Here is a 19739-nt window from a genome sequence, read left to right as displayed (position 1 = left end):
TGGGCAGAGCATCGCCCCCTGGTGGGCAGAGCTTCGCCCCCTGGTGGGCGTGCCGGGTGGATCCCGGTCGGAGGCATGCGGGAGTCTGACTGACTGTCTCTCCCTGTTTCCAGCTTCAGAAAAATGAAAAAAAAAAAAAAAAAGACATAATAACAATAGGATTTGATGATATGATAACAGGATGGTGAAGTGAAAGGGGATATATAGAAGGGTTAGAAATGGGTACTTTGAAGGGAAAAACAAATGGTAATCCGAAAAAAAAGAAAACTGGAGAACAAAGGATAAAAAGGGGGGTTGAAAAAAAGGGAAGGGTGTTGATATTTTGCTAAACCAAGAGATAAAATGGATGAAACCATTATGAGTTGTGCTTGAAGCATGTTCTTTGAAGATATTCACGTTAAGACCCCTTATGACCCTTTTCCCACAGTTGAAGGACACCTACAGAACTGGTTGTCTTCTGTATTTAAGTTACAATACTTCCCCAGAGGCCCTTCTCTGAGGAAGCCTGGTCCAGTGAGAGTTCTTTCCACGAGGAGAGAGCGTTAGGTTCGAGCTTCCAATCCAGGTTTCTTTGAGTTTATCTCTGTTTTAACCGGCTCGCCGGGTTTTCCAGCATTCCCAGAGCAGGCTCTAATCCTGGCTCTTGTGACCGCGCATTCCGAGACCCAGGATTTGGCTCCTTCATCCAGGTTCCGGGTTTCCCCTGCGCTCTCCCGCGGCAGACTCCACACTAGCCTGGAATCCGGATCCGAGGGCCCGGTAGTCCAGTGTCCGGGCCTTCCGGGCAGCCCTAGTTGTCCCGGATCGCGGCGGCGGCAGCGGCGGCGGTGGCGGCGGCTGAGGGACCCGCGGCCCCGGACACAGCGGCACCGGCCGGGCGGGGCGGCGCGGCGCGGGGAGGGGGCGGAGAGCCGGAGCGGAGGCGGAGGCGGGGTGGGGTGGGGGGGAGGGGCCGCGGGAACGGATGGCGGCCTGGGCCCCGTAGCAGCGGCGGCTCTACGGCCCGGGGCTCCGGGCCAGCGGAGGTGGCGGCTCCCGGGACCGGCCGCGCGGTGAGTCCCGAGCTTTGTGTGGAGCTGGGGCTGGGGGAGGAGAGAGGCGGCGGCGCTGAGGGGGGCCGAGGGCAGCGGCGCCTGACGGAGGAAGTGGGGGTTGGGGGGTCGGGGCGGAGCGAGGGGAAGGTGTGTATGAGGGGGAGGGGGTCGTTGCGTGGGTGGGGGAGGGGGCGTCGAGGGGCGCGGGGTGAAGTTCAAAGCATGGCCGGGTCGATTCAGGGTGAGGGTAGGGGTGCCCGAGAGGGGATTAGGGTTTGGCTAGGTTGTGGTGACAGGCTAGAGAGTTTGAGGCCAGTCTGGTTATCTTGAGGGTGCCCAGGGCGACTGGGGCTAGTCAGGGAGTTAGTGGGGTTCAGAGCGAAGGGTTGGGAGCAGGACGTGTGCGTGGGCCGGGAGGGGGGGGCAAGGTGACTGGGAGTGTGTCGTAAGTAGGTTGTGGGTGTGTGCTCCTTTTAGTCTTCAGGTCATATTTACCTCTGTCCTTTTCTTCAAAATGGAGGGATTCCTGGACCTGGCCCTTAACTGCTCTCCTTGCACCCCCCTGGGAAGGTTTGTGACCCTGTCCTGTTTGGAAAACCCATGCTGCCCTCTTTTCTCTTTATGTGTAATTACGGTTGGATCATCACTGTGCTTTGCTCAGATTCTCCTTCCTCCCTCTGGGGTTGAGGAGGAGGAGACACATCTGACCAATTAATGTGTGTTTGTGAAACAGGCAGCAGCAAACAGTCATTTCAGCTTCTAGGAATTAGGCTCACACAGGGTAGAGAGATCAGAGCCCTTCAGGGGGAATATTTCTGAACAAATCACAGATGATTGAATTCTCTAGGAAACAGCTTCCTACCTAAATGAGAGTGGGGAAAATGGGGTAGAAAGCCTGTCTGTTTCCAGCCATGTGTCCAGAGCCCCAGGGGTTGAGTAGAGTCCCCAGTCCCCCACAGACCTCTCTTTTCTGTATTAGGCTTTGCTCTGCAGCCTTGAGTTAATTTCACCCCTGCTGCTTTGTCTTGGGGGAGGGAGTGCTGGTTTAGGCGTTGTGAAGAGATGACTGTTCTGCTGCCACACACAATAGTCGTGTCATTTTATCCGGAGTGCTACCCCAGGGCTGAGAACTGCTGCTGCAGAGATAAACCGTCCCTCTCACCCGCCTATTGTGTACACAGTGAAGGTCATAGGTTCAAGTCTTGTCTGAGAGCTTTGGATATGCTCCATCTCCCAGGCTCCTCAGTGCCATTTTCTTCCTTTTCCAGACTGGGGCTTGCCATTGGAGGAGGCCAGACAGAAAGGCTCTTCTTTTTGAGTGAGGAACAATGCAGAGCTCATTGGCACACATTTTTCAGAAGAATGGGGGATGCCAGCCATGTTGTGCCTGCCTCTTTAGCTAGCCTGTACTAAGTTGTGGAGGAATAGTGTCTGGGAGACTCAACCCTGATCTTTATGTCAGACCTCCAAAAGAATGTTTCTACTCTTGTTTCAACTGTCATATTCTTTTTACAGAGCTAGGACACTCATAAATGATTTCTGTGTATTTGTTTGGAAATACCACTAAAAACCTGTGCAGAGTTAACATAGGGAGCCAAGGAGCCAGTACCTTTTTAATGGTGACTTCCTAGTAAGTAGTAATTGCACAACAAAAAAGCCACAGAATTTGCCTATCTGGTCAAATGTTGTGGAAACAAAGCAACTTTCCTTTTAGTCTTTATTTTAATTCTGATGAAAGGAGGTGACTAGCTTATTCTGTAGGAAGTCCCTATCTGCCTCTTTATTAGAGAGAAATGTGCCAGAGAGGTGAACATTTAAAAAAAAAAATCATTTGAGAGCTTGAGGGTTATTAATGAAAGATGAAAACAAGCTAGAAGGAACCCTATCCTTGTGTGTGTGTGTGTGTGTGTGTGTGTGTGTGTATATATATATATATATATATATATCATACAGTAATAGTACTGTTAGGTACAAAGATATTTGGGGCTAGAAATGAGGTTTTCCTTTAGGACATTAAAGAAAACTTTTGTTTAAAAAAGATTAGAAATCAAACTTGTGAGAGCAGTTGTACACAATACACTGTACACAATAGTCAACCATTTCATATAGGGTATTGTTGGATAGAAATTTGAGCCTTTGGTTTTGGTAAAAGTCTTTTTGAGGTGCTGAATCTATGTTGTTTCCCTTTTTCCTTTATATTAATGAGTCTCTCAAAATGATGGCTTGCCATTTAGTTGCTGGGCTTTGTTAGGAAGGTATTCTGACCTTTGTATTTCTTGATGACAGGACTGTCTTAAAGTCTTACTAGAGGTGTTGTCTGTCTTTAGGCTATTTCCAACTAGTACATGTCCTAGGTCATGGAGTAAAGCTTCAGCTAAATTGAGTCCAAAGCTTTTTGCTCTTGGGCTATTGGCATTCATTTCTGAATCCTGTCAGGTGACAGTGAAGGCTGAAGCCTCAGATTAATTTGCCATGATTAGATATAGTGGTTTCAAATTTGGGCCTTTGCCACAAGGAGTCTCATGAGTCTTCTGATTGTGACTATCTTTCAGAGAGCACTTTGGATTCCACCGACCCCCCCACCCCTCAGCATCTTGGCAGAAAATGCTTCCTTGTTAGAGGTCTGGATAGCTGGACAGATTTGTGCTTTTTTGTGTGTGAAGATATGGAAGCATAATTTTGGCTCCTGGTTGTAATTATGTTGCAATTAGCATATAGAAACTAAATGACTGGAACAGGATAATTTGTTGAGGGGTTTACTGATTGCTCTGACAAGTGGAAGTGCCACTCATTATTTGGGAACTCCACTGCCTGGGCTCAGCCATGAAGATTTAAATATAGGAATGATGTGTGGTTTCCAGAAGTTCTTGCTCTGTTATCTCTCTCTTTACGCTAGGTACCATAGCACCTTCTACTGCCACTTTCTCCTTCTCCAAAGGTAGCTAAGCAATTGTTATTTTCCTTGTGGAAAATTGGTAATGGATGGGAATACTGCCAGACAGATGGGGTCATTCTGAGATAAGGCAGTCTTATGCTGTGTGGCAAGTTTTCTTTTCAGCAGCTGAATTCTCACTTCTACTTGATTTTTTTTTTTTGTATTTTTCTGAAGCTGGAAAGGGGGAGAGACAGACAGACTCCCGCATGCGCCCCACTGGGATCCACCCGGCACGCCCACCAGGGGGCGACGCTCTGCCCCTCCGGGGCGTCGCTCTGTTGCCACTCTAGCTCCTGGGGCAGAGGCCAAGGAGCCATCCCCAGCGCCCAGGCCATCTTTGCTCCAATGGAGCCTCGCTGTGGGAGGGGAAGAGAGAGACAGAGAGGAAGGAGAGGGGGAGGGGTGGAGAAGCAGATGGGCGCCTCTCCTGTGTGCCCTGACCCGGAATCGAACCCGGGACTTCTGCACGCCAGGCCGACGCTCTACCACTGAGCCAACCGGCCAGGACTGTCTACTTGATTTTTAAAAATCATGTTTCTTTAAAAAAGAACAAGAATAACAAGAAAAGCCCACAAAATACAGAAATCACATAGTATATTAAATATGCCTTCCTGATCTTGCTCATAAAACTTGGCTGTGACAGACAAAATTAAGATATGTTGTGCTGATTGGCAGGTTCTGGGCCCACTAAGTGTCAGTAAAGGACTCTTTTTCACTAGGGAACAGGTAATTCACCAAAGCACCTGCCTCGCTGGGCATGTGGAATTGGCAACAGCTGTGCCGCTGAAGAGGGATTATTGAGCAGGTGGTTAAAGAATCACATGCCACAGTGACAAGAAAATACTTGGTCTTCCGTGGTTTAGGTTCAGTTCATATGTGTGAAATCGCTCTTTGTTTCACATTTCTTAATACCTGATACTGGTTTGTTAGTGAGATGATAATGGAATAGAGAAAAGAGATTCTTTCTCTGTTTCTTTTAGATTAGTGAGTAGTTTGCCTTAGACATGGTCCTTCTAGACAGCACTATTGTATTTCTGTGAGTTCTGGCTTTCTGCCCTATGAATGGGAAGGAAATAGTGGTAATTTAATGTTTCTAGTACTTGTTTATTAGAGGGAAATGGGAAGGAGAAAATTCTTTGCTTTTAGTGTGGTGAAAAAGATTTAGCCCACTGGGAGGATACCCAGCAGGTTTTAGGTAAAGGATGTAATTGACTTTTTGTATTGGTCTATTCTACATGCCTTACTCAAGAAATTTGCATTTGTTTATATATTTTCTTTAAAGAAGATTTTTTTAAAAAGATTTTATTTATTGATGTTAGAGAAAAGATGGGAAAGAGAGCGAGAATTGGAGTGGGGAGTAGGAAACATTCTCGTATGTGCCTCGATGGGGCAAGCCCAGGTCCTCAAACTGGCAACCTCAGCATTCCAGGTCGACGCCCCATCCACTGTGCTGCCGCAGGCCAGGCACATGTGTTTATACTTTACGAATATCATTCTCCACATGAAATTTATATCTCTTAAGTTTGTTTTATTCCGTTTTTAGTTTCTCCCAGCATCATTATAACTTTTCTCTGGCATTGAGATTAATATCACTTAGAATCAAATCATCACTAGCGGGCCAAATCATGTTAAGGAAATATCTCAACTAAATATTTTTAAAACAAATGTAGAATTTTCTATAACTTGGAGGAAGACTTTCTATTTTGAAATTTTTCTGAAAATTCCCAGATTTTTTTTTCTTAAAGGTTATCATCTTCTGTTAATGTGATTTTCTTTCACATGGTCAGGTCAACTACAGTAGGCAGTGCCTCAGAGCCTAAATTTTATAAGCAAGTAATTTGATGATTATTTTCTGACTTTTTTAGTGCCTTGCAGTCATTTTCTGTATTAGACTGATAGGCTGTGTGCTGCTTCTATTGAAACACACACACACACACACACACACACACTCTCTCTCTCTAATGAATTCAGGGATATTAATTAACAGTTGATTGAAAAAAAAAGGTACTATTAAGTCTTAGAGTGAAGGCTTTTACCTGTATGTCAGAGAGAGACAGAGATTTAGATAGGTAGGTAGGAGGTAGGTTAAATTGATTTGGGGTAAGAGAGGCAAATGGTGTGACTCTGGTGGGAGCCAGTGAACCACTGCAGAGACGAACTTTTGCAAGAATCTGCTTAAACCTTGTTTATAATCTAGCTTTAAATGAGAGTTTAGCAATTATTTGTACTGTATTCACTTCTGGGAAAAAATATAAATTTATTTCCCCATATGAAGCCATCACAGTTGTTTTAAACAGTTCACAAAGCACCATATACTTTCCTAGCATTCTCAGTGGTTTGCTTTCTCATGCTTTTTTCCCTCCCCCATCTCCCATCCTAGTTCTCTGCTCTGAAGACTTCTCTAGCAGCTTGGACACACTCTAATTACTGTAGCTATTATAGTTAAAACCCAGATCTTCCACCTCCTTCCCACTCACCCCTTTCTATCTTCCTTCCTCCTCCCCTTGCTCTAGCAGCAGGAGTTGAACTGCAGTCTCATGAGCACAGTCAGCTCTATGAATGAGCTTTATATCTTGTCAAGGCAGAACTCCAGATCCAACAGGGCTGATTTTTCATGGTTCTCTTGCTGTTTGTTCTTGGATCAGAGTCCCAGAAATAAGAGATGGCAAATACCTATTAGGTCATATCTAGTCCATCACTCAGGAGCAAACCTACGGTCTTTCTCTTGTCTCTGTGAGAATTTTTTCCTTCTTTCTTTTGTAGGTGAGAGCTGTCTGGTGCCAGGCAAGCTCTGAAACTGCCTTCTTTTTATTGTGCTTTCTGGTTATTAGTGTCTGGCCAACTTTGCTGTCTTGGATTTTTATTCTTATCCTATTATCAGGATTACTTGCTCCCAGCAATATCTCCACCCCTTCACCTTCAGTCCTTTCTTCATTGTTGGCACCACATTTGTGGGTTACTTTTGTACCATCAGTTTCTATGCCAGAAGTTATCACTTTTCTTTTTTTATATATTTTATTCATTAATTTTTATAGAGAGGAGAGAGAGAGAAAAAGAGTGAGAGAGAGAAGGGGAGAGGAGCAGGAAGCATCAACTCCCATATGTGCCTTGACTCAGCAAGCTCACGGTTTCGAACTGGCAACCTCAGTGTTCCAGGTCAATGTTTAATCCCCTGTGCCACCACAGGTCAGGCAGAAGTTATCACTTTTCAAACCTTTGCCACAAAAAGATGCATTTGATGGAAGCACAGGATGCACAACCTTGAAGGTGGTAATTAATGAAATGGCTTAGAAAATATGTACAAGGTTATGCCCTTAAGAAACCCCTGTAGTGTATGAACAAATGCTGCTTCTTTCTGTTTAATTTGGGGTACTTCCTGTTCTGACCCTTTGTGCTCTTTTTGTGGATGGCTTTTGTTTTTGTATGGTGTAATTATAGCTACAACTATGTAATTGATTTAATAGTGTGTGTGTGTGTACATATATATAATTATTATTATTATTATTTTGCTTTTCATAGAATTGAGAGTCATAAATCCAGGTTCTTATCACTACTGTGCCTCTAACTAGCTATATGACCTTGTTGTAGTCATACCTGTTTTTACTGTCCTTATCTATAAAATGAGCACATTAGACAAGATTATTTCTAAGATCCCATTTAACTAGAATTTTATGATATCAAGGTTGTGGTGAAAGTGGGTTTTTCACTAACTGGCAAGTAACAGAAGTGAGTAGTTTATAATTACTATGTCAGAAATATAGTCAATATTCAGAAGGGCTAACGAGTGCAGCCTTAGTTCTCTCAGGCTTGTTGCTCACTCCTCTTTGATACATGTGTAAAGCTCATGCTGTGCTCTTTTTTTACTAGGCCATTTTCTTTTGAAGGGTCTCATACCCTCATTCTGCAGGTTCACCAGCTTGTCAAATATATCTTTTTTTTTAGTCTGCTCAAGCTGTAAGAATGGGAATCAGAGAGCTACAGAAAAAGAACCTCAGCTTGTGAGAAGGAAATCATACCTGGAAAGATTTGCCAGATATCAATAAGTAATTTTTTGCATTCAGTCAGGATCTAAGACCTTAAATTTCTTACAGCAAATCTTTGAGCCAAATGGGACTGATTGTAGAGATGAGTTGGGCGTTTTTCCATTTCTGACCAGCCAGTGGAAAACCTGCTTTGAACTAACTTCTTGGGATTGAATATGAGTTGCTCACTATATTTTGTTTAAAAAATCAAATTGATATTTTTAATGCTGTAAATCCTAAATTGGTGACATTTGGTGAAGTATGACTAAAGGAGGATCTCCAGAGTACCTGGTAAAAGGGACTGAAGGATTGAAAGCTGGTGAGTGACTGGTAGGGACCTTGAAGTTGACAGAAATGTTAGGAAGTCTTTGTTTTCAAACAATTTAAAGGAATAAAATTACATATTCAAATTAATTCCCAAAGTTAGGGGTTTTGTCAACATTTCCTAGTTAATTCTTGGATTTGGGACTTCCAGTAGCAGATATTTATTGAATGTTAAGGGGAGGATGAATGTCTTTTAGTCTTTTAGTTTGTTAATATAGCACAATCATGTTTAATCTACCTTTGAACATTAGGAGAAGCATTCACTGTTTTTAAATTTGTATTTAAAACATCCATCAGTCTATAATAGAAAAATTTGGTTGGCAGAACTATTGTTTGTTTTGGACTCACAGAAGGTCCTGGAAGTGCTTTGCTTTATTCCCAGCCATCTGTAGCACATTACTGTTTTTCAGGTAATCCAAAGGTTATTGGGAATTGCTCCACTTGAATGTGAGATTTTAGAAAGATTTATATTAGAAATAGGAGTAGTTTTTGTCGATGGGTTTTTAAAAGGTGGCAAGTGAAGCATGGGGTATTGAATTGAAAAGTGGCCAGAGTAGGTACCATGCAACCTTTGGACTTCAAACCAAACCATGAATGAAATCCAGATCCTGACAGGCCACATAGCATGCTGGTACGACAACACTGCCTGCTGGTAGCTGTAGTTTCTTAGGCTATAGTGCAGTGTTTGCAGAGGAAGACAGCAGTGTCTGCTCTATTCTATGTACGGAGTACAACCAGTACTTTGGGGATTTTACCAGCAAAATTCCTAGCAACATTCCTAGGTGAAGCGCTTTGGGTTTGGTTGGGATGAACTTTTATTTACAGGAGCACAAGTGGGGGTGCAAGGATGTTTCTTTGTAAACTTCAGTTTCAAATTCTGAGGTTTGGTTGAAACTCAGCACTTATCTTTGGAACTGATACTTCTAGAACAGAGCCTTAAAGAATGATACCAGAAATGGAAACTGAAGGAAGATAAATTGGAATTGGTGGAGCTTATGTTATATGAATCTGAAAGGTTTACAGGGAAATTTTTTTCTACTTGGGATTTGTTTTTGATGGTACTGCAGTTCATCATTTCTGAAACCTATCTACCCTTTTTTCCCCCTAAGTATTACAGTTTTTCCAGTTGCCATGCCACAAAATTTTGGACTCATTTGGTTCTTTTTTTGTGCCTCACCACGTTATCTAATCATTGAATTGGATTACTCTGAATATCTTGCCACTTTGATTTGACTCACCTAGTTTAGATCTTCATCTGTATATTGCTGTAATAACCTCATGGTTAAATGACTCTTTCTGTATTCCATAGACAGCTGTAATATTACTATAATTTTAAAAATTCATTTAGCTAATATTTATTGAGCACTTAAATGCCAAGCCAGACATTGTCCCTGTCCTTTCAGGACTTATAAGTCTAGTGGGGGAGACCCAACAATCAACTAATGAATGTACAATTATGAACAGCAGTGCTCTGAAAGGAAAGAATTTGATTCTAGAAAAATTTGTAACAACTCCATCTCCTTCCTGAAGCCTTTCATAACCCTCTTTTTCCCGTCCATCTACAGAATTGATTTCATCTTTCTCTGTATCTCTTTTAACTCTTTGCTAGGACCTCCATTATATAGCACTTTATCACACGCTGTCTTTAATTATAATTAAGTAATTATTATTTGTGAATGTACTTTTTTCCTCCCTCATTCTAAACTCCGTAGGAGACCTGTGTCTCCTCTATTCCCATGGCTTCTAGCCCAGTGCTTTGAATATAACTTTATATTTAAAATGCTTGCTGAATTGAATTGGAATTTTTTTTCTTTTCTTTTTTTTTTTTTTTTTCATTTTTCTGAAGCTGGAAACAGGGAGAGACAGTCAGACAGACTCCTGCATGCGCCTGACCAGGATCCACCTGGCACGCCCACCAGGGGCGATGCTCTGCCCATCCTGGGCGTCGCCATGTTGCGACCAGAGCCACTCTAGCGCCTGAGGCAGAGGCCACAGAGCCATCCCCAGCGCCCGGGCCATCTTTGCTCCAATGGAGCCTTGGCTGCGGGAGGGGAAGAGAGAGACAGAGAGGAAAGCGTGGCGGAGGGGTGGAGAAGCAAATGGGCGCTTCTCCTGTGTGCCCTGGCGGGAATCGAACCCGGGTCCTCCGCACGCTAGGCCGACGCTCTACCGCTGAGCCAACCGGCCAGGGCTTCTTTTCTTTTTTTTTTTAATTTTAATTTTTTTACAGAGAGTCAGAGAGAGGGATAGACAGGGACAGACAGACAGGAACAAAGAGATGATAAGCATCAATCATTAGTTTTTCGTTGCGCATTGCAACCCCTGAGTTGTTCATTGATTGCATTCTCATATGTGCCTTGACCGCAGACCTTCAGCAGACCGAGTAACCCCTTGCTTGAGCCAGCGACCTTGGGCTCAAGCTGGTGGGCTTTTGCTCAAACCAGATGAGCCCGCGCTGAAGCTGGCGACCTCGAGGTCTTGAACCTGGGTCTTCCGCATTCCAGTTCAATGCTCTATCCACTGCGCCACTGCCTGGTCAGGCAGGAATTTAATTTTTAAAAAATTTTAATGTATTGATTGATTTTAGAGAGTGGAATGAGAGAGAGAGGAACATCAATTTTGTTCTGCTTATTTTTAGCATTTATTAGTTGATTCTTTTTTTAAAATGGATTTTAGAGAAGGGGAGGGGAAGAGAGAAACATTCATTTATCCATTTGTTATTCTGTTTAGTTGTGCATTCGTTGGTTGCTTGTATATGCCCTGACTGGGGATTAAACTCGCAACCTTGGGATTTCGGGATGATGCTAACCAACTGAGCTATCTGGCTTGGGCCTAGAATTTAATTTTTGAAAACAGAAGCTTCTTGTGATTTCTTTCCAGGCCTTTTTTTATGCTAAGATAACATCCATTCCATACATTTTATCCCAAACTAAGTAACCTAGAAACATGGCAGACTATGTAAACCTCTAATTTAGAAATCCTTCAGACTCAAGGACAAGCATTTGTTGCCTTTACTGTCTGCATCAGTACTGTGGTCTCGTGTATCCTAGCTGATAGAAGACTTGGGGAAAGGAGAAGGGTAATATATGGCTGATAGAGGCAATGTAGTCACAGGAACCAGACTGGTTCTGTTAGAGGGATATAGCCATTGTTGGGCCTCTGGGTGTTGTTGATCTCTGGGAGGTCTTTTTAGTTTTCTTACTTTTATTCCATAAATATTTATTGGATTATAACTATGTGTGAGGTCCTGTTCTAGTTGCTTAAGATCTGTCATCCTGACCTGCGGTGGCTCAGTGGATAAAAACATTGACCTGGAACGCTGAGGTCGCCTGTTCAAAACCTTGGGCTTGCCTGGTCAAGGCATATATGGGAGTTGATGCTTCCTGCTCCCCCCTTCTCACTCCCTCTCTCTTGCTCTCTTTCTCTCTCTCCCCTCTCTAAAATGAATGAATTAAAAATATATATATATATATGTGAACAAAATAGACCAGGGGTCTCAAACTCGCGGCCCACCAAACAATTTTGTGCGGCCCGCAGACTAATCCACGAAGTTCAAAATATTTTGGATAAAATTAAGTAAGCCTAGGGGCCTACTTGTATTTTTCATTTCTCTAGCATCCTAGCTAGATATTAGCTTAGTTAACAGCAGTTGTGATATGAACTACAGTTTCTGGTCGTTTTGTGACACTGAGTAAACTGCATGTACGATTGTGCTTGTTGTACTGATTTTTTTTTTGTTTTCAACTGCAGTGAGAAAAGTGTTGTGTAACAGTTGCCTTTTGTAGACCTAGTGCGGCCCGCTGAATGGCTGTGATCTTGCTCTGCGGCCCACATGCTGAGTTGAGTTTGAGACCCCTGAAATAGACAAAAACGTCCTGACCTCATGGATTTTATCTTTTAATAGAAGAAAGAGAAATAAGTATAATAGATGATTATATAACATTTAAAGGATGATAAATTATGTGGGAAAAATTTGGAGCAGAGTAGGACGACTAGGAGTGTGAAAGAGGGATAGGTAGGGGAGGTAGGGCGTTTACAGCTTTAAATAAGATGGTCAGGTAGGCATCTTTAAGAAATGTGGTGCCAGTGTGTTACTGGCACTTCTCTGAGGTTGCTGAATGCTCTTCTGCCCAGTGGAGAGAGAGAGAGGCAGCCCACAATTGATTCAAAAAGTCCAACTGACATTGAGGGGGAAATAACTTGTTATACTCTTTTCTATTGGGTCTTCCTCTGGCTGGCATTCCTGGAAGTTAATCATGGTGAAAATTGCAGTCAGTCTTGTTTGGAAGACACCAGGGATGGAACTGGAAGCCTTGTAGCCAGTTCCCTGAGGGGTGGGATTTACCCTTCTGTTGACTGGGCTATGGGTACTAGAGTAATAGCCGAGTTAGCCTCTGGGTTTTCCCCTTCCTCAATGGGAAAGACCCAGTATTGTGACCTTATCTCTTTCTAGTGAGGCCTCAGCAACTGTTTGGGTAGCTCTTTAAAAGTAAGCTTTCAAGGAGCTGCTCTCAGCTTAAAAATTGAATTTTCAGGTTTGTGGTATGGTATATTCTGGAAGTCTTAGTACCTAATTCATTAGCTGGAGGATGAAGATGTCTTAAGATGTCTATTATTGTATATTATAAATTTTCTTATATTTTTTTGCTTTCCCTTTACTCACCCTTCTACTTTATAATTTTTCCTGTTACCTCTTTCCTTTTTTTTTTTCCTTACATGAAGCTGATAGGAAACAGAAATCCCTCAGGCCAGACTGCTGTTTTGGTAATAGTATGCAAGCTAAAATTCCTACCTAATATACAAGAGATGGAATGTCTTATTTCCATTCTTGAGTTATGTAGAATACGCTTGCTCGTGGACATCAAGCTCTCAGCCTGTTAACACTGAATGTGTTTGATGTCGCTGAGGTGCAAGGTACCTGCATGCACTATTTTTATTTATCTCATCAGCTTGTGCAGTTGCAGTGCACAAGGAGACCTATTTCCCATTCTGTAAAAATGTATTATTTTGCTATCTAATTTTAGAATAGGGTTTTAAATGTACTCTGGTCCATGCTAAGAAAAATCTGTTACTTTTAGGCAGATATGGTTCTAATGTTAGGTGAACTTTGAGGCATATTTCACAGAGCTTTTCTCTGGATTTGCTGTATATCAAATGTGAAGTCTTACATTCTCACTTCATGTGCTTAAGTGGTACAGTAATATATTACTGATATTGTGAACTTTAAAGCCAGCAGCTGTTAATTCAAGTGTATGTTGTTTTTTTCTTTACTGATTAAAAAGATCTCAATTTAACCAAATTGTATTGCTTTATTAGTAAAAGTACTTTAACATAGCTTAGTTTCCTAGTAAAAAGTAATTTTTTAGTAGTAATGTCTCTGTGGTGTGTATTAGTTGGCCCTCCCAATCCTAACAGCTAGAAATCCAGGCAGTGGGTTTCAGATGAGCTCCATAACACTATCTGACTGAGAGGGAAGTGCAGGACCGTGTTTGGCAATATTTATTTTTCTTATGGAGCCTTTCTAGAAGAAAGAAATTCAGCTTCAACAAGGTCACGTTGGGGTAGGTGACATAATGGTAAAGTGAAATTTTCTTCCAACAGCAAATCTGTAATGTGTTTTATCTGAGTATGTGATCTAACACATTATGTTTATTTAAAAGTGTTATTGATATAAACATGATGAGTGCCATTTTTGCCATTCTTATACAATTTTTTTCCTTCTTTTTTGGTATAATGATTTAATTCACATCTCAGATACTTGATTAAAGGACTAATCATGACAGAAAGGGATTACCGTATTTCGCCATGTATAAGATGCACTTTCCCCCGAGAAATTTGGGATCTAAAAACTGGGTGCGTCTTGTACAGTGGTTGTAGTTTTTTTTGTTGTTGTTTTTTTTTACAGAGACAGAGAGAGAGTCAGAGAGAGGGATAGATACGGACAGACAGACAGGAAAGAAGAGAGTTGAGAAGCATCAATCATCAGTTTTTCCCTGCGACACCTTAGGTGTTCATTGATTGCTTTCTCATATGTGCCTTGACCGCGGGCCTTCAGCAGACCAAATGACCCCTTGCTCGAGCCAGCGACTTTGGGTCCAAACTGGTGAGCTTTTGCTCAAACCAGATGAGCCCGCGCTCAAGCTGGCGACCTTGGGATCTTGAACCTGGGTCCTCCGCATCCCAGTCCAATGCTTTATCCACTGCGCCACCACCCGGTCAGGCTACAGTGGTTGTAGTTTTTTACTTGCATTTCCTGCTTTTTCGCACTTATTTTTGCACTCGTTGAAGGCAGTGATTCATCATCAAACACAGATAAGGACAAGCCAATGGATGGGAGTTTTGACAGTGATGAAGAGTTGTATGAATTTTATGATGAATAAAACTTGAGTTCAATAACTTTATGTAATACATTTTTTTTTCAAATTTCGGGTCCCAAAATTAAGATGCATCTTATACATTGGATCGTCTTACTCATGGGGAAATATGGTACTTTTTTTTTTTTTTACTCAAAAGAGGTTCATTTTATTGATATAAAAGGATTACATTTCTTATAAAGATTGAAACCTTTGCTTAAATAAAAATGTCACATTCCTAATCAAAATAATGTGACTGAGTTGAAAATGTTAAAGGAGATCAGAAGAGTTTGCAAAATTAGGCCAGATAACAACAATGTAGTTTATTTTTATACAGATTGTTTAAATGCTTTGAGAGCAGATATGAAGGGGTGGTTTTGAGTAAGACAAACTACTTCCTACTGCTGGCAGTTTTAGATTCTATAAAGAAATAACCTGGATTTTACTTTGAGGAACAAACAAGAATTGATAAAGGTTTCTGTAGATCAGTATTATTTAACAGTAATTACGTCTTGATTAAGCTCAGCATTCTTCAGGGAGAGAAAGAACAAAATTTATCATATGGAGATTCAGTTTTAAGAAAACAAGCTGTAGCGTGCCCGGGCAGTGGCGGAGGGGCTAAAGTGTTAGACTGGGATGCGGAGGACCCAGGTTCAAAACCCTGAGGTTGCCAGCTTGAGTACAGGCTCACCAGCTTGAGTGCAGGGTCCCTGGCTTGAGGTGGGAGTATAGACATGACCCTATGGTTGCTGGCTTGATCCCAAAGGTCGCTGGCTTGAGCAAGGGGTCACTAGCTTTTACTGTAGCCCCTTGGTCACAGCACATATGAGAAAGCAATCAGTGAACAACTAAGGTGCTGCAACAAAGAATTGATGCTTCTCATCTCTCTCCCTTCCTGTCTGTCTGTCCGTCCGTATCTCTGACTCTCTCTGTCAAAAAATAAAAAGAAAAGAAGCTGTGGCCCAGGGTCTAGGTAGCTCAGTTGGTCAGAGTATTGTCCCAATGTGCCAGGGTTTTGCGTTTGATCCCTAGTTTTCTCACATACAGGAATCAGCCATTTAATGCATAAGTGGGTAGAACAACAGATCAATGTTTCTTTCAAATTAATAAAATATTTTTTAATAAATCAAGCTGTATGCCTGACCTGTGGTGGTGCAGTGGATAAAGTGTCAACCTGGAATGCTGAGGTCCCCGGTTCGAAACCCTGGGCTTGCCTGGTCAAGGCACATGTGGGAGTTGATGCTTCCTGCTCCTCCCCCCTTTCTCTCTCTCTCTCTGTCTCACTCTCTCTCCTCTCTAAAATAAATTAAAAAGAAAATTTAAAAAAGAAAAGCAATTCTAAAAAAAAATCAAGCTATGGTCAAATATGTATTGTACATTAGGAAAAGTGGAAAGAAAGATTTAAAAAGGTAAATAACCAAAAAAAACCTACTGGAAGCTTAAAGACTTAAAAACTATCTTATTAGGCCCTGACCAGATAGCTGGTTGGTTAGAGCATCGTCCCAAAGCGTAGAGGTTGATGGTTTGATCCCCAGTCAGGGCACATACAGGATGGATTGATGTTTCTAACTCTTTTTCTCCCTCCCTCATTCCCTCTCTCACTCCCTTCCCCTCTCACTAAATCAATAAATAATTTTTTAAAAAAAAACTGTCATATTGGAAGTCCCTGTCAAAAGACAGCAAGGGATCAAAAGAACCATTCAGAACAGATGGCTATTTGGCATAGTCTTAGAGGCTGTGGAGAGGTGAAAGCCAACTTTGAAAAAATTAGAAACATTTTCAGTCAAGGCCACAAGAAGCCTGCAAAGTGATGATAGTTGAGTGCCACTTACAAATTAGGTGAAAAGAAAAAAAAGATGAATTTGATAAACCTCTTTGCAAAACTAATGGTACGAGTTTACTGTTGTTTTAGAAGGCATGTTAAAAATGGCAAGACAGCTAGGAAATTGGTGAGACTACTTATGATGAAAGATCCATTCAGAGATGAAAATATTACAAAGTTCTATTTCTGTCCCCCCCCCCAATAAGTTTAAAAAGACTGCCAAGTCCTGACCTGTGGTGGCGCAGTGGATAAAGCGTCGACCTGGAAATGCTGAGGTCGCCGGTTCAAAACCCCGGGCTTGCCTGGTCAAGGCACATATGGGAGTTGATGGTTCCAGCTCCTCCCCCCTGTCTCTCTCTCTCCCTCTCTCCTCTCTAAAATGAATAAATAAATAAATAAAAAGACTGCCAAGTCAAATGATGGTAGATGCTTAATGTTCTTTTTTTTTCTTGATTAGAAAACAGATTAATCATTTTTATTTTTTTTAATTTTTATTTATTCATTTTAGAGGAGACAGAGAGAGATTGAGAGAGAGACAGAGAGAGAGAGAGAGAAAAGGGGGGAGGAGCAGGAAGCTTCAACTCCCATATGTGCCTTGACTGGGCAAGCCCAGGGTTTTGAACCGACAACCTCAGCATTCCAGGTCAACGCTTTATCCACTGCGTCACCACAGGTCAGGCAGATTAATCATTTTTAAAGCTCAGAAAGATATAAAGAACTCCTAGGTATTATCCGAGAAATGTTAACATTTATTTAGTATTTCCAACATATTTTTTTAGCTGCGTAGCTTTCCTGATCAAATCAATAAATTTGATCAAATCACATTTATCCATTCAAGAATTTAGAAAATTCAAGAATAAATTGGAACTGTTAGTGAAAGCGTATCACTTCAAGTGGTAAGTAGCATGATTACTACAACTCAGAGTGGTGTATATTTCAAATGTTATTCTCTCAATAACAAGGGTTTGGAGGTAGAGGGACTAAAAACTATATTGGAAAATTGGTAAAATGTAAATTAAGGATAGAGATGACTTGGTACCATTCATATAACTTATTGGGGCTAGCATTGGGTTAGTTTACATAAAGAGAAGTCATTGACAAATGATTAACAATTGTTGTGTGGATAGAGTTGTTACCAGTGGACATTATTTAGTTTGGAAAAATCTATAAAAGTCAGCCCAAAGGCTATTTAAAAACTAGTCACAGAAAGGGCAAAAATGTTTTGTGTGGGCCCTGGCCGGTTGGCTCAGTGTTAGAGCGTCGGCCTGGCGTGCGGAAGTCCTGGGTTCGATTCCCGGTCAGGGCACACAGGAGGGGCGCCCATCTACTTCTCTACCCCTCCCCCTCTCCTTCCTCTCTGTCTCTCTCTTCCCCTCCTGCAGCGAGGCTCCATTGGAGCAAAGGTGGCCCGGGCGCTGGAGATGGCTCCTTGGTCTCTGCCCCAGGCGCTAGAGTGCTCTGGTCACAACAGAGCAACGCCCTGGAGGGGCAGAGCATCGCCCCCTGGTGGGCAGAGCGTCGCCCCCTGGTGGGCTTGCCAGTTAGATCCCGGTTGGGCGCATGCGGGAGTCTGACTGTTTCTCCCTGTTTCCAGCTTCAGAAAAAATACAAAAAAAAAAATATATATGTTTTGGGCCCTGGCCGGTTGGCTCAGCGGTAAAGCGTCGGCCTGGCGTGCGGGGGACCCGGGTTCGATTCCCGGCCAGGGCACATAGGAGAGGCGCCCATTTGCTTCTCCACCCCCCCCCCCCTTCCTCTCTGTCTCTCTCTTCCCCTCCCGCAGCCGAGGCTCCATTGGAGCAAAGATGGCCTGGGCGCTGGGGATGGCTTCTTGGCCTCTGCCCCAGGCGCTAGAGTGGCTCTGGTCGCGGCAGAGCGACGCCCCGGAGGGGCAGAGCATCGCCCCCTGGTGGGCAGAGCATCGCCCCTGGTGGGCGTGCCGGGTGAATCCCGGTCGGGCACATGCGGGAGTCTGTCTTTCTCTCCCCGTTTCCAGCTTCAGAAAAATGCAAAAGAGGAAAAAAAATGTTTTGTGTGTATTAGCAAACTGATTTTATGACTGTGAACACTTCTATAGTTCCATAGTCCATTCTCTGCAGTTCTAAAACACAAAAACTGAAAAAGTTTTTTTTGTAAGGTAGGCACAACCTTATTCAACTAATTGGCTACTTACAGTCTTTTTTGGTTTTATTTCAAGTAAATACTCATTTGCTGCAGGAATATTAATGAGTTTGATGGTAGAGTGCTATTCTAGTTCCTACTGAGAGTATTGCACTGTATATGGTGTATTAATTATCTCAGCTTTTTACAGGTGAAATGACTGAGGCTCAAGTAAGTGCAGTGATTTGCTTGAGTTTGTCTCATCTATGGGAGTAGGCGAGAGTAAAGAGCAGAATGGAGCTTTTCTGTCTCCTTCCTTGTTTTATTTTTTTGATTTTGCATGTGCTGGTTTCTCATGACAGTACCTCCAAAAACTGTGTTGATAAGTTTTTCTAGGTACAAGAGTTTAGGCAGCAACATTCATCTTATTTGATACTTTAATAAATGTTTTCCATATGTGACATATTTAAATTTTAAGCTCTTTCAGGTAGTCAGATTCCCAAATTGTAGTTATACTTGAGGCTATCTTGGCTGTTGTGTGTAGATGGGAGGAATGTCTTATATGTGGGAGATAAAAAATAGATTAGCTTCACTGTAGACAAGTATTACATTTAAAAAGAGGCAGAAAGTCCAAACCATTTTCTTAGCATGATTAACTTCTATTTGACAATTGTAGTCCCCAAAAGAGACTAGGAATCTTGGTAAGGTATTCCTAGAAAAATTAACTCTATGCTGCCAGGGAAATGATTGACATCATTTGGAAGAGAATCAGAACTAAATAAAGATAAAAATAAACTGCCCTCTATGGAAAACTAAAGATGGTCTATGTTTGTGATAACTCTATTCTGTTGATCCCAAGAAATACAAATCAGAGCTGCTGACCAAAGGATTGAAGGCTTTGATGAAGACATGTAAAAAAAACAAAATCTTCAGTTTTAAAGACAGAGGAAATATAAAATCCTATCAAGTGAAGAGAAGAACATACAGACTTATTTATCAATTCCTAGGCTACTGTATTGGATAGTGAGTTAGAAATGAATTGAGCTTAGTTCTTGGGTTGCTCTTATTAACAGTAAGTAAATAAAATGTTAACCCTAGAGGAAGTAGAAATTAAAAATAAGGTCAAGAAGGTTTTCTAATTAAACTTTT

At 42.1% G+C, this 19739-nt stretch overlaps 1 protein-coding gene across 3 annotated transcripts in view; it reads left to right on the top strand.

The window, feature by feature from the left end:
- Positions 1–936: 936 nt before the first annotated feature.
- The window catches only part of ZNF609 (zinc finger protein 609), a 287347-nt gene continuing 268544 nt past the window's right edge, over positions 937–19739 (top strand). For 2 of the 3 annotated variants that reach the window (XM_066273989.1, XM_066273988.1), the window contains exon 1: positions 947–1052. The gene's annotated coding sequence lies outside the window, so the exon portion shown is untranslated. Of the gene's footprint in view, positions 1053–19739 lie in introns of all 3 variants that reach the window. The other variant, XM_066273987.1, reaches the window with a different exon arrangement.

The sequence above is a fragment of the Saccopteryx bilineata genome, chromosome 4 (genome assembly GCF_036850765.1).
Source record: "Saccopteryx bilineata isolate mSacBil1 chromosome 4, mSacBil1_pri_phased_curated, whole genome shotgun sequence".
NCBI classification, from domain to species: domain Eukaryota; kingdom Metazoa; phylum Chordata; class Mammalia; order Chiroptera; family Emballonuridae; genus Saccopteryx; species Saccopteryx bilineata.
This window is presented reverse-complemented; position numbering and strand designations above follow the sequence as displayed.